Below are 16,853 nucleotides of genomic sequence, written 5' to 3' on the forward strand. Positions count from 1 at the left end.
TAAGCAGTAAAACAGCCCCTTTTTATTATTTCATATTTGTAGTCCGTAAAATGATTCAATGCAAAATTTTTAGTGTCCTTTTTTTTCTTATTGTGTTTCCATATGTTTAATATATTGCTGTGAAATAGGACTTTATTTCTATCTAAACAGCTGTTTGGAAAATTCGAAGCATTGTATAAATTGTAAATAGCCTGAGGAAATTGCAAAGCGAAATTTGCGTTTATTTTACTTTCATTCATCCCAAAACTGCTGAAGAAGTATGGTTTTTATTTTTTTAAAGTAAACTAGTAAAAAATCAAACCTTATCAAATTTATTTTAACTTTCATTGGTAACCAAGTTCTATTGAAGGAATTTAGGGTGAAAAAAAAACCCTATATCATTTTCAAAATCAATCCGTGATTTGATTGACCTTAATTTCCCTAATTTGGTTGCAATACTGATTTTTTTTAAATCCTCAGAAGATGAGTTTTTACGTATAGTATTATATTGCAATTGCTACGAATTACAAAATAGATATTGCTAATTTTCTAAATGATTTGGTTTATAAAATTTAAATTTAAATGTTATTTGTCAAAAAAAAATCTGCTGTAATTTCTTTTAAAAAAAAGCAAGGGAAAAAGACGATTTTAAGATCAAAAGAGAATTTAATAACTCTCTTTGCACTTAAGCTACTGGTTTCCATTTTTTTTTTCGATAGAAATAAATTTATTAATAATTTCACAATTAAATGTGAAAAACTGGTGAATAAACAAGTTTCTAAAATTTTTTGATCTGATATGTTAAGTCATGAAGCACAAAAGTAAAAGTTTTTCCTGTTTAATATGTAATTAACAAATCATCCCAATGCCACAATTTTGTTAGTGCGTAAATGAGACGCTATATTTGAAATCACTTATTAGCAACTTCATAACAGATTTTTTTTTATGTATCATGTTCTTTAAAAAAAATTCAAATGAAAATTTTCATGTTTATGTTAAAAATGAAGCTCTCACTGAATAGTTGATAAATCATTTGTGAATAATGGTCTAAATTTATCTTTTTTTTTTCTAGTAATGTGAATAAAATTCGAAATTTCTTTGAATTTGTAAATTTTGTCTGATTATTAATATCTTTTGATTTTGCTACATTCTAATGCTGTACATTAAAAAAAAATTAAAATAATATATATATATATATATATATATATATATATATATATATATATATATATATATATATATATATATATATATATATATATATATATATATATATATATATATATTATGTTATTTATTAAACAGTTAAATACAGAATACTATATGTTATTGAAAAAACAATAAATAATTAGCGAGGAAAGTATATTAAAAATTTTAGATTCATATTAAATTAAGTATATTAAATAAGTATATTAAATTAACTTGAACATTTAATATATAACAAATTTTTATCTTTATTAGCTGTGTTTATATTATATGATTAGATAGTAACATACTTTTTCATGTATTGAAAAATTTAATTTTGTTTTTGATGTGAGAAATATTAATGGCTTGGAATTCTTTAATGATTGCCTTGAAAGAAGGCAAGTTAAGAAAGAAAATAGTAATATGAAATATTATTAATTGTCTTGTTATTTTTTATATAAAAGAAAAAGTTATTGTATTATATTCATTATTATTTTAATATTATTTTTTTTAAAGTTTGTGTATTTTTTTAAAACCTAATCGTCTCGTATCCATTTCTTTCTTTCTATTTTCAGTATATATAATATCTAAAGTTTCAAAGTTTCACACTTCAGGTTTTCAATTGCTTTTATTCAAAAGTTATTTATAAACATTTTTATTACATTTTAATACAGTTTCAAATATTATATATATATATATATATATATATATATATATATAACTAAAAAGTTCGAGACTAGTTCTTTTACTCTTATAAATCATTTTTCTTAAGATTGATTGATATCGATTTCTAAGTATTGGGTGCAGTGATAATAATTTAACTTATTTATACAAATTTAAAAATACACATAATAATAAAAAACATTAACAAAAAATTTATATAATTTGAAAGATAATTTAATACTCTATTAAATAGCATATTTTAATTTTTTAAATTCTATTTATTTTTACATATTTTCATATCATTAAAATGGTATGACGTTTGCACAAAAGGGGACATTTTACGCACCAGTTGCTTTATTTCATTTTATCGAACTTTTAAGACTGCTGAAACTGCATTTCAGATTAGTATCGTTCATGGAAAAGAAGCATTGCCTCTCAATACTGTCCATCATTGGTTTTCAAGCTTTACAAAAATTAATTAATTAATAAAAAGCCATGGAACCAATTTTTTGGCAAATAATCAAAGGAATTTTTTTTAAAAATCAATTTGAAAATGCTCATATACAAATACTTATTCGAACAGGATATCGCGGATATTCTAGGTTGTCGTATAAAAGAGATAATCATAATGCTATTCAAATTCAATACTGAAGTATCTACTGAGCTCTTTTATTCCAAGCAGAGTTGTAAAAATCACTTGCAAAGGGTAGATAAAAGTCTTAACCAAGTCCTGGACGGAAGCATTGAAGCTATATATTTCTCCGTACCGGACAAACACCTATGGTATCGCTTATAATATAAAATAGAGAGTTAAGGGATCCCGCAGCTGACGGTGAATCAAGATACAGCCTCCCCTTCATCCCTAAGGGGACCGATCTCCCCTCTCTAATCCTCTACCGGCTTAGCAATATAAACATCATTATTGAAGAAGACGGGCTAAGTGAACCTTTTTTCCCCTCGTTCGAAGACATGGAATAAAATGTTTATCATGTCGATTATTGTATGATTCAGTTCAGGGTCATCTGTTACGCGTGATGACACATTGGAGAGTTCGGTTAATAAAAGTGCACTGAAAGACCATACTCGGTTAGAAGGCAAGTGCTGCCTTTCTTTTTCTGCCTTGATTTCTGTTAGGCGAACGATAATACATTAAACTGTATAAAATGTTATACGATGCGATACATTGTGATTTATATTGACAGAGATTACTATTTTACTTTAGAAGTTTATGTCCACGTCTACGTTTTTTGCTAGATATTTATGTTTTATATTGCTTCTTCTTCTATCAAAAGAGACATTCTGAAATACGTTGCGAAAATGTCAGTAACATTTATTTAAGTCGGATTGTTCGATATTATTGGAAGTACTAATTTCACTTGGTGTAACGTATCAAATCAAATCCAAGATTCAAGATAATGGGAAAATGAATCATGTTACTCAAAATAACCTTGGGATCATCTGAGATAGAAAGATCCAATATTCACTGGAGTATTTTGTCTTTCTGGTGGATCTTCAGAGAGAAACTGACCTGCATTTGTGTTCCACTCGAAAGAAAGTTAAGGAAATTTCCACCAGCTTACCTTTGTTATACCAAATTTAAATAAACGCTTGCTAAGACCACGGACGATACGACAAATATTGAAGGAAAAGTCATGATTTGACACGTCTCATTAATTTTTTAATTAATGTGTCTGACTGAATTTTTAAATTTTTTTCCCTTTTCATTATCTTTTCCCATTAAAAAATTAACTGCTGAAGTAAAGCATCCATTCAGCTATAGAATAATAAGCCTCTTTCTCTGTAACCTTTACTTTTAGTAGTTTAACCGTATCTGACTTTCGCATCATTAAACACCACTGAATTAACCCATCTTTAAATACATACATTATCTTTAAAACTCATTATTTGCTCGGTAATTTTAATTTAAAATGAATAGCAGTCGTTAATTTTAATCATCTGTTTAAATTTCCTTCACCTGATAAAATTATAATCTTTCTAAGTTAAAAAATTAAACGTGATCTTACTGCTTTTAAAATGTCTCTGCTTATGTTTCCATTCGATGAATTTTCTATACGATTTACTAATGCATTCTGCCTGACTGCCATTTCGTTCTAATAAATTAATTGGCTTGGAATGTGATTCGTTTCTAGACAATAAATTATTTATCTAATAGACGAAAAAATATCACACTTTTATCAGAGCCTTTCGGAGAAAATTATCAATGTTAATGGAAATTCCTTTGCTTCTTATGACAGAAAAAAAAAAAAAAAAAAAAGGATTATGATTTGTTTTCGAACGCGAAAGAAAATGGTATAAAATTTTAAACAATAAAATAAAAATAAAAGCATTATTAGCATTTATTTTTATTTACTTTTTTATTGAAGATTAATTCAATTGAATGCTGATTTTTTTCCCTTAATTTCTGTGAAAAAAAGTAAAAGACACACTTTTTTCAAATTAATTGTCTGAGACTCTCCCATGTGACCTCGCTCCTTTTGATTGAAATTGAAGCTGCTAAAATTAATTTAAATACAATGAATAATGATATTTTAATTTAACTTAATAACTAATTTTGTAACTTCTGAAAATTATTTTATTAACTCGGAAAGATAAAAAAAATATTGAAATAGTTTAAAAAGAATTAGTATTTGATTCGAAAATAACTGTTTGACTTTTATTGTCTTGATCTAAGAAAATTGAAAATTAAGATATAAGAAAATTTGATGAGCATCCTCGAAAAATTATAAAAACGTAAATGATTTTTTTTTGTCACAGTGATTTCAAATCACACTACACTTATAACTGATGTAATATTAATTATTATTAGTCCTATCGTACAGAAGGAAACTAATGCAACATTATTATTGCTTATTACTGTAGTCATGTTTTAGTAACATGTGAAAGATTTTGCAACATTGAAAATCATATGTCTGTTTTTTTTTCGGAAACGGTAATTATTAAATTATTTTGTATACTAAAGGTCGTTTCTCTCATTTATTCTCTACATTATCTAATCATTTATTAGCATCTTTTCTAACATTTCAAAGATCTTTACACTTTGCTCTGTTTTAAGCTTAGAAAAAATGATTTTTTTTTTAATTTTACAAAAAAAAAAAAAAAATGTGTATTTTAAATAACTACATATAATTTAGGAAATTATTATTCCAATTTTTAAATTATTTTTTTCGTAAACTTTAAAAAAAAATAAATGCACCAAAAATAGATGACCTTTAAAAACGGATTTCCAAGCACTTATTGTTGCCCTCGAGAACAGCCATGCCAAGTTTATAAATGGGAATAAAAATGTTTTGCCAAATGATCCACTAAAGGGTTAATTATTACCATAACGAAACTCATCATAATTTTAAGTCAACATCTAAAATATTCAACACATATTTTTATAGAAACATATATCACTTGCTAAAAGAAATTTATAGAGAAGTAACATATCTGAAAAGGAAACAATATTTTTGAGCAAATTTGATTGAATGGTCTTTTTTTTTAAGTTGTTCTTAATCGAGTGACAAGTTTTCGGTCATCTGTCCTATTGGGTGTATGACATCTTGATCCATTGATCAGTTTTAATTCAAATATCCCAGTTAGGAAATGAATAAAAATGTTACGAATAAAGGAAAAGTTAGAATGTAGAATATATAGGAATGGCAAGTCATAACAAAACACGTTTCATTCCACCATCACCTATTTTCCTATTTCTTGAATACTTTTATCAAAATTTTAAATTAGCACAATTTAAAAATGAGTTCAAAACAAATAAATACTGAAAAATTCGAATGCTTCTTTAAAACTTCTTTAATTGCAGCATGACCAATAACTTTTATTATTCGCACCCAACTAACATTCTGATTTCATGTCTGCTAAGCAGAAGCTGCTCAAATTTAGCTCAACCTGAATTATTTATTTAAAGTATTTCGAAATTCTCATGTTTTGAAAATGAATTCTAACACATCACTCCACTCAAAACTATTCATAGCACAGTTAAGAAACTGGAGACAAACAGAAAGTTTCAGTGAGTGTTTTATATATTATGATATTTATTCTTAGAATTTAGAGCATGATTTGGTTAAAATTTTCTCCCATCTCGGCAGCGCCATTTCATTCAACTCTAGTTATAATACCAATTTAATATTAAGTAACTAATCTATGGTTAATGTTTTGACTTACATATGTCTTCGAAAATATTAATAACGGAAGATTTAAAAGTATGTACATTGTGAAAAATAGATTTTATTTCCTGCATGCTGTTAGCCACAAGACTCCTAATGGGCGTCGTGATCTTTAATACCTACTCGAAATTAAGGCACGTTAAATTATTAAATATAATTAACTCGAAATTCCTAAAACTAAACGGTGAAATTAAGCACTTCAGTCCACTTAAAATTTCTCCTTACCCTACGAGGACATTGGAAGCGAATTATAACATAATGACATTAATTCTTAAAATTAAGGTCTTGAGTCGCTTTATGTTACCTTCCTCCTCTGCATAGATTCATAGTGTTTGGGTCTAGAATTATGTTTAAATGTGAGTCACCCCTCGTTAAAGCCTCCTAGCTTCAATTATCTTATATTCACCGTTTGAATTTTGTCTTGCCATTATTACTTTAAAAATTATTTTGAAATAAATATAAACCTTCAGATTAAAACTATTGCATAGATAATATTTCTCATCCCATTGTGTTTCAAACCCCTTGAGCTAATAGAGAACTTATCTGAATCAGTTGCTCGAAATCAATATAAATTAAATTATTGCAAATAATTAGTTCCAAATTCGGAGATTTTGAATACTACCCCACTTACAATTGTTTCTTTCATCATTACGAAATCAGAAGCAAAACGAATGTTACACCTAGTTTTTTTTAAAAATATTTGACATCTATTCTTAGAATTTAAAAAAAAAAAAAAAAAAAACTTGTTTTTATCTACTTTTTCCTTTATCACAAATACAAATTTACGCCTAAAAGAGTGATTGCGTATATATCAGTTGATCTTATATAAAATGACCCAATCTAAATCATCTATTACTAGCCACGTGAGTCCTTTATAAAAGTTATTTAAACAAATGAATTTCGTAAAAATATTAATTATATAATTTAAATTATAAAACGAAAAACTTATCGTGTCACATTATATTAGTCATAGCATACCTCATGAATGTCTTACCATCTAACAGCTGCTGGGAATGAACAGAAGTTAATTATTAGATATAATTATTTCTTAATTCTTAAATTTTGACGGTGATTTTCTACACTCTCCTCCACTTAAAACTGTTGCTTGCATCATTAGAAAATCGGAAGCAAACTATAACTTATAATCATATTTATCCTTGGAATTAAGGGCATGGCTTGCCTTAAGTTACCTTCGCTCAGAGCATAGATTCCTACTTTTGTCTAGAAGACCGATTAAGTTTCAATCTATTCCGTTTAAGGCACCGTAACTTCAAGTATCTCATCTATAGCCTCCAAAAATAAGATGCAGGGTCTTGGTTTTAACAGCAGGTCAAAAATACGATTGGTCCCTTGTCCTATCGCAGAATGTGTGAGGCTATCGGGCCAAGACAGCCGGTTATCCCAGTGTTGTTTTACGTGAAACCCGAAGGCTATTAAACCCGATTGTTCCCGGCAACCTATTTCCGGATTCCGGATGTGTACCGGGTTATCGGGCGGAAGGGTGGATTAAAGAGCTCGGAAGGGGATCCACTCCAGAACCGTAAATTAAGGCGTTTTGCAAGAAGGGTTTTAAATTCACACCCACGTGGAGGGCGAGAATTAGAGTTCGGGGACTTACTGCATTTTATGCTTTTAAAGGGGAGCGTAAAATATTGCCGTACGTAATGGATATATGTATAAAAAAATAAAGATTTAAGAAAACGTCTGCTGAAAAATGACTGGATACATAAAATGGAAGTACGTTTAAAAGTCAACAATATAGATTTATGTGTGAATTTTACATTAAATGTGTATGACGTAATGGTATAATTTCTGCTTTGTATGATGAGGGTTATTATAATGCTGTATTGGTATATATTTAATAAAATGCAAAAAAAAAAAATCTTATTAAGATTACAGATTCACTTCCATTATTCATGTTAATTTCATTAACTCAAAATTCAGGATATTTTATATTTTTTTATATTTTATTTATTTATTTATTATTATTATTTTGGAACAGATTAATTTGCTTTTAATATACCTAGTCAAAATTTAATAATTTTTCTCAGAATTTCTTCTAATGATATTTCGAAATTGAAGAATGTATGAATCATGAAATGGAAAGCAGTTTCATACACACCTATTTAATCAATTAATCCATCAGACTGATATATACTCTAACAACAAATATGCATTGTACAAGTCAAAATTGAACCAAAGCCTTTAGAAAAAGAATTTGTAAGAATCAGTGAAATGAGTAGGAAGTTTAGAGTTGTTAGAAAATTTAAAAATGATTTTTTAAGCCTGTGTCTTTGAAAGAAAATAAACAAAAAGGTTGATTTTTAAATCATTGACATTTTTAAATATTACCTAATTTTAGATAAAATTTTACTCTATATAGAAATAAATTTTTAGAATGCTGTGTAACAGTATTTTGAGGTATCTACATGATGTTAAATTCCTCCTACAGGAGTATTTAATAATAACAGATTTCATTATTGAAATCTGTTATCCCTTTTCTGAAATCCCTTTTTCAAAGACAAAATTTTATAATAAATATTGTTTCTATTTAGCCCATAATTATTTTTTGTTTAAGTATCAACTACATGACGTACATGCTACCAAACACAGAGATGTAAAATATAAGCCGAAACAGTAGATAGCTCATCTAGACGGACTACTGTCCTTTTAACAATGATTGTCGCAAATTAACAGACAAAAGTTGTCGTAGGAAATCTCGTGCACTTTAGCAGAGTGCTTGAGAAATAATATATATATATATATATATATATATATATATATATATATATATATATATATATATATTTGTAATGCATTTTAGACGTAAACATATAGTTGGGTTAAAAGTTTTGTGATTTTGCAGTGAGATCTTTTTTTATCTACAATGCTCACGAATAATTAAATCAAAACCAATCACAAAAATTGATTTGAAATGAATAAAAATCCACTAACAGAAAAAAATGTAATGTCAAATACAAAATAAAAATACTAATGAAGGAAAATATTAACAATAACATCTAAATGAAGTGAGAATATTATAAATCTGGAGACCTCAACTCATTAACCTTTACTACAATCCAATATAAAAGATTACAAATGAAATTTGAAGTTAGTGATTTCATAACTAATTGTTATTCTTTAGGCTCTTTCTCGCTCTTTATCATGCAATTTCTCTCTCTCGCTAACATCTGTTTCCTTGCAATGGGATCGTCTTGTACATACTGTTCACGATAAAATTAAGGTTAAAACAAATAGTCATCTACTAACAGAAAAAAAAAATGCATTGCCAAATTTCAAATTTAAAAAATATTCTGAATGATAATAGAAATAACTTCCAGGTGTTCTGTGAAGCGAGAAAATAATAAATTACGACATAGAAGCTTATCGAAAAAAAAAATTATCAAGCCCTTTACCATATTTGATAGAACAATTTTGTTTTATTTTTCTGACTGCTGATGCTAATACCAATTTTTCAACGCTATCCATATGCGCGCGCATAAAAACATCTGAGTTCTGTTCGGGATAAAATGCAAGTTTACATAGTAAGAATTGCAGATCTCGGCTCAATGATCTTTCATACAGTCCAGCATAAAAAATATTTTTAAAAACGTGAAGTTTACACACCTATAACTAATTATTCATGCTTATTTTTATTTAAAAAATAATTTTAAAAAAATACCTGCTTGAGTCGTTAGATGCCGAAACAGCGTTGCAGATTTCATTGGATAATTAATTCTTAATGCAGATTATGTAAAGAAATTTCATTGCTTAACAGTACAGAAAAAATTACTTTACAGCAAAATGAAATAGCGACATGGTAAATTGTCAATAGGCTTATGTTTAGTAAATTAATTTTTCCTCCACTGAAGCGTGTATGTACATTTCTTAATTACAAACTGATGAAATGTTATTGTATCTGCAAAATAAAATCAAATGCGGGAAAATTCTCAGACATCATATTTTTATTATCAATGTTGATATTTATATTTACTAGAATATTTATTTTATTTGCGTATTAATATTTTAGTGCAAAGCTTATTTGCCATTTCAGTAAAATCCAAAAAATGAAAAATAGGCATTTTTACATACTTGTAAATAAATACAGGAATTTAAGCAACGTGAATACATCAATTAAGTCAGTTTTTATACACTTTTAAACTTGGTTTCTTTAATGTATATATAGATGAAATTTTGTAATCGATTTTCACTCGCTTCTTGATATGATAGATTTTAAAATTTTGTACAGTTTTGTGTTTTTAGTGACAGTATACTATTTTAATATTTTGGAATTTAATTATCTGTTAATAAACTAATTTAATTATATTTTGATTCCATACCATCTATTTGCGCAGTTGAAAAACAAATGATTAAAAGATTTTATAACTTTAACAATAATAAATTATTAATATAAAAATAAAAATTAATTAAAATAAAGAACTCTGTTTCTTTGTACACCGTTAAATATGTGCTTTTTAAAACTGTTTTCATTTAATAATACGATTTGAATGATTGATGAGTTAATATTTCACTATGAAAATTACGTATTATTTTTTTATGTAATTCAAATGATATGATATTCTAAATTCAGGCACTATAAATTTACTTTGTTCTTATTCACATCCGTAACAGACAAATCTAGGGCCACATGAAGCTCATAGTTTGAGCCTAAATCTATTTTTTATTTAATCTCTATCTTCCCCAGAAGGGAAGACAAAACATCTCCTCTACTTATTAGTGATCACAGACAAATGGTATCAATATTTGGTCAGCTATTAGAGGGCGAGATGTATTTGCAGGTATCTTTTCGGTCAAAGCAATTACGCTATGTTGAAACAAAGGAATAAAGCCTAATTAAACAAAATATTCTAAATAATAATCTATGGCAAAGGGATTTCTATTCAGGTTTTTAAATAGAAATCATACTCATATTTCTTGATATTTGGAGTCATTTCAGAATTTGAAATTAATTCATTACAACTCATAGCCCCCCAAAAGATAATAAAGGTTTATGCAATTAGTACAATGGTCGTGTGCTTATGAAAATTATGTTATAAGAGAAGTTTAGTACCGGTTTTCTTTGAATATCTGAGTAACACACTTGCAATAAAGTTCTTAATCAAAATATGATTCTGAATTGATTTTCATATATTTGGAATTTTCGCTAAATCGCAATATCACGAATGATTCGAGTTTTTAAATTACGGCAGAAAAATCGATTGATACAGTAGGCACTGAAATTCTGAAGCTGTTTAATTCGTTATGCTCTTAAATTGGATATGAAAAGATTTAAGCTGCGCTGAAGTGAAAAGATTTAACTATTTAAAAATGTGTGCTGATTTTTCATTATTTTGATACCATATTTTTCTAACTTAAACTAACTTTTATTCATTTCATTGTGTTTCTGTTTTCTAGAGAAAAAAATCAACTTATCAAATCATTCCGACATCGCCATTAAAATTATTGGATAGAGGCAATAATAATTTTCACAATTTTTTTGAGCTGGCTCTTAATCTTGCAGGGTCGCCATTGTCGTCGAGCTATAACCGGTTCCAACTTGAAAATTGCTCAATTTTCAACTAATTTACCATTATAAAATAACTTAGTAATTTAAGATTTTATATGACTTGAATTCATAATTATCCAAAAGTTGATTATTTTCTCTTTACACTTAGAACAAATTCTGAAAAGTCCCTTCATTTTCTAAGCATCTTCAACCCAAAATGGCGCATCAAATTTGGTCGCTAAGAACGTTTTGCCTTGTTTGATGTTTTTCAGTATATTAGATAGAATTTTTTAAAAAATTTCACTTTTGCCGTCTGAGAAGTCTTGTATGTTACAACGATTACTGTATACCATAAAATAAGTAATAAGAAATTCAAAACGAATATAATTATTTTTTTTAGCGTTGAAATCCAAAATCCATTTTGTTCTGTGTTTATAGCTGAAAACATAAGTTGGCAGCCTTAATGATTGAAAAAAATGCTTCATGTAAGAAAATATTGTTTATTGTTTCTTGATGGGAAGTTTCAAAGGTACATATGCACAGATATATATATATATATATATATATATATATATATATATATATATATATATATATAATCATAATTTTTTTATAATATGTAAGCATAATCTGAAGCAGAAGGCAGTTTCGAAGACAGTGAAGAGACTTTCGATTTTTTAACTTGTTTCATTTCCGTCCCTAGAGCCATGAGTTTTTGCACAAGCAGAAGCGACGAGCACAACACAGAACGACACAACACGAAATGAGAAAAGGATCATGAAAATTTTATCCCTGTGAATATATACTGTGAGAGTTTAATAGGGATTTCTAACACATGTCAATCACAAGTAAGGAAAACACAGGGATTTTTTAGTGGAATTTGTTTATATCAGCAATATTTTATCCCTAAACTCTGAGTGTGGGAACGTGTCGGCTTTTAGCCGATTCAGAAATTTTAGAACTCATGTTGAATTAAGTAAATAGACAAAGTGGAATGGGATCAGGAAATAAGAGAATATTTTAGAATGAAGTTAATATGGGTTAAATTAAGCTAAAAGGAAATTAATTAAGTTTAAATTAAATTTTAAAATATCATTACACTTACACACACACACGCACACACACACACATATATATATACTACTACTACTACTGTATGTTGAATAACAGAAAAGAAAAATATGTAAATATTTAAAAGGGGTGAAATGGAATGACAAATTTTATAGCATTTATTACCATAATAAAAATTAAATGTAACAATTTTAACAAAATAATAGTAATAATATTCGTAAGAATCAAAATTACCCTTAGTCTACAGTTCATAAGTCAAAAAATATGTAACAGCTGTTCAATATCACATTTACTAGGAGGAGAATAATTTTTAAATATTCCTCTTTACGCAAGAAGAACAAAACTTTGAACAGGGAAATTCTGCCTTTTTGCATTGGCATCTTATATCTCAGACCCATATTTCAATTAGCTTTTTTTTTTTCACAATATATTAGTCTTAAAAGTTGTTCGGAAGTTATAAAATGTATTGTAAGTACTGGATACAATCTTTCTTTCTACACTATCAATCCCCATTAAACAGGGTCCACATTGTTTTCAAATCATTGTTGAATTTAAAAATAAAGACAAAGTGAATGAAGTGAAGTTTATGCGCTTGTTGGTGGAAGACACATTTTGAAATAAATACTAAGGTTGACTACATTACTAAACAGAGCGCCCCTGAAGTATTTCCAGACAGCCTGAGTTTCAAGAACCTAACTTGCATGGAATGATTGTAATACTAAGCCGACTTTCTGCAGCTCGAAGCGGCTCAAGTGCTATGAAAAGAATCAAACCCGAGAAGAAATCGACGATTAATGGGGCCACGAAGACATCAGCGTTAAAAAAGGTGAGTAAGTTCCCTTCCCAAAAAAGGAAAAGCTCTGCTTCTTTCTAAATTTAGTCCTGATACTACTGTTAATGCAGTATTTCAATTTTTCAATTGAATCTTTTAAACAAGATCATATTCTGGGCCGAAGAATTAGGCCTAAATTCCAATCTTATGCTTCTTTTCATGTAGAAGTGCCGCAGTTTAGTCGAGGTGGCCTCTTGCGCCAATATACCTCATAAACCATTCATGTAGAAGTTTTCGAGAGTGATTTTCATCACGTATTTGATGCATCGATTTGGCCTGAAAGTTGTCTGGTTACGAAATTCTTTGGTAGATTGAAAGAGGATTAGATTTATCGAGACAATGCCGATTCTTCCGCTGACTCGTACTTTATCAATATACACGCCATTAAAAGCAACTGGTTTTCTGCATAGATTCATTTTTTTTTTTCGCCTTTCCTTCTAAAGACTTTGATGTCATCTGTCTGACTGTGACTTGGCTATGCGATCAAATCGACTCACCTCACCGTTTTGATGATCGACGCCGCGTTTTTCGCAAAGATCGTGGTTATCCTACCTGTTCTTGTAAACATGGCGGTGGTGTTTTGGTTCTAATTAACTCTTTGAATTCGGATGGTTCTTCTCAGGCACAATTCAAGATGATATATTATTTTGACATTTTATTTATTTTATAAAATTTTGATTGTTAAAAATACCCACAGAGTGGTAAGAAGGTATTGTATTATTTGCTGTTTTTTTGTGTGCTTTCATTTGCTTTCCGGCTTGTGTTCTCTGAGTGTTTTGGCTCATTTACTTTATATATGAGGTCATCATTGTAGTGTTTTTACTTTAATTAAATGAAATATATTATTTTAATGATTTCAGAACTTAATTATCAATTTATCAATTAATTAAAATACAGTTTGATTCCATAAGAGTAATATGCATAATGCATAGAGAAATAGTGAATGTGAGAAGAAACTGATTTTACGGTTTCCTGATATTTATAAAAAGAAAAGGTGAATTTGAGAAAGAATTCCTTTCAAAGTTTCCATAATATTTATAGCAATCCATCATAAATTAAAGACTAAAGAATAGGAAAGTATTGGAAAAAATATATCTATCATTTAATACACTTATAAAAAGCTTTAAAAATTTTTTTCTTAAACAAAATTATTATTATTTTTTATTTTATTTTAGCTATATGAGAAGTAAACCACGCTAACTTCTGCATCCTTTAATAAAAAGCGTAACATCGGCAAATATTTAATTTTGACCATTTTTTGGAACATATTTTTCAAGTTAAAATCGAAATAAAGCCCTTTAAGTCAATGAAGGTGGTGCTCGGATTTTAATTGAAAATTATTTTGGGATTTCGTAGAAATATTTATTTTTAAGATTGATTATTTTGTTTTTAATTTTTAGCATAGTTTTCTGTCTATTTGGCTTATAGGCACAATTGTAGGCACAAGAGGATTAGATTTATCGAGACAATGCCGATTCTTCCGCTGACTCGTACTTTATCAATATACACGCCATTAAAAGCAACTGGTTTTCTGCATAGATTCATTGAGCAAGATTTTCTCAGTTCTCTTCTAAGATATTAATTCTATATGTATACATTTATTAGACAACTTATTAAAAAAGCAAATTTTTACATTGCAACTATATTGAAATTAATTAAGTCTAGAAAAATGATTTGCACTTAACACCCTCCCTCTTTCTGCGCAGTATAATGTCGTATATTAGCCTGGTACATGTGTATAAATAAAAAAAAGTGCTATATTTAAAAAAAAATTCTCTTTTAATTGCGCAGCTTTGAGAATAGAATAAAGATGACCATTAAGAATGAGACCCTTATGAACTGCAAACGTTTGGCGCAGTTTAGCCAAGGTTGGCTCTTGCGCCAATAAAACTCACAACCAACCAACCAACCAACCCTTATGAACTGATTTGTATCTCTGTTTTTCAACTTTGCATCTTTTTGAAATGGGAAAATCAATTCTAATTTTTTTTATATATATTTAGACATTAAGGGCAGAAGCACTATCAACATGAGTGAAACACAACGTACTGACCAAAATTGCTAGTAATTCTTTAGAGGAATATTTTGGTATATTTCTACGCTCATATTTTACACAGAGAGAAATAATAATTAAAAAAAATTGCTTATCCAAGTAGATTTCTTTTTGCTGAAAAGCTGGTGTGGTGTGGTGTGGAGAGGGGGGGGGGGGGGTGCCAGCTCAGGTGTCATTCTCGTCATCTGACCGTGGCTCAAAATTACGAGGTCCGTCCCAAAATAGCCCTAGTGTTGCTTTACAACGGGAAGTTGATATAACTAAACTAAACTATTCTGCTGAAAAGCATATCTAGTCTACGAGTTTTATAAACTGAGCTTGATGATTGGATATCACGATTTAACCCTTAAATGCATATTGTTGCCAATTGTCTACATCCAGTTCCTCTTAATTTGATTTAAAAAACCGTTGATAACTGTAGGCAATAAATTATGTATGAAAGAAAAAAGTTGACATTACTTTTGGCGGGTAAGTTATATTGTTTATATATATATATATATATATATATATATATATATATACATACACATTTGAGTGTGGTGGGGGATGAAGTTCAGCGTGTCACTTAAAGAGATAGATTTTTATTGCCAAGTCCGCTATAAAGGAGTGATTTATCTAATCTAATTGTTAAAAAATTACTTTTCGTCAGGTAAGCTGTCAATATTTGATGTTGTATTAGAAAATTAAATTAGATGCAAGCTAGATTTTTTAGGAGATACTATATGTTGCCAAATGTCTACACACAACTTTTTCAAAAGAAATATACCACATTATTACCTCGATCTTTTCTTTTTTTACGTAACCTGTGACTATTTTCCTATAATAAACGATTTTTTAAAGTTCAAAACAAATAACCGTGCATTTAAAGGTTAAACGTATAACTGGTTTTGTTTCCTCCAGAATGACGCATTTCTATAAAACTACAATAATAAATCGATTTTTTTTATGGTTATAAACAGCTTTTCAAGTTTCGATAAAGAAGTGACTGTAAAAATGTACAGCAATAAATAAAATTCAAACGAGCTCATTATCATTATTTTTCTGAAATATTTACCTTCTTATGCTGCTGGTCATAAGTTTAACAGAACTAAGTTATTTAACTCGACAACTATTTTTATTCAACTAAATCAAAAAATACTATGAACGCAATAGAATAATATAACAATATGCCTTAATTACTTTTTTGCATCAATAAAATCAGAGACAATTGTATATATAAAGTAATATATGCAAATTAAAACGGTCATGGTACTAGATATTTGTGCAACTGGATTCAGTTGCTGAAAATGTTCTTGTTGAGTGATAGCAACAATGTATTTATTTAAAGAGTTGAAAAACACTTAATTGATCTCAAATGAAACACTCATTTTTCATTTCATT

Source organism: Argiope bruennichi, chromosome X2 (genome assembly GCF_947563725.1).
Source record: "Argiope bruennichi chromosome X2, qqArgBrue1.1, whole genome shotgun sequence".
Taxonomy (NCBI): Eukaryota; Metazoa; Arthropoda; class Arachnida; order Araneae; family Araneidae; genus Argiope; species Argiope bruennichi.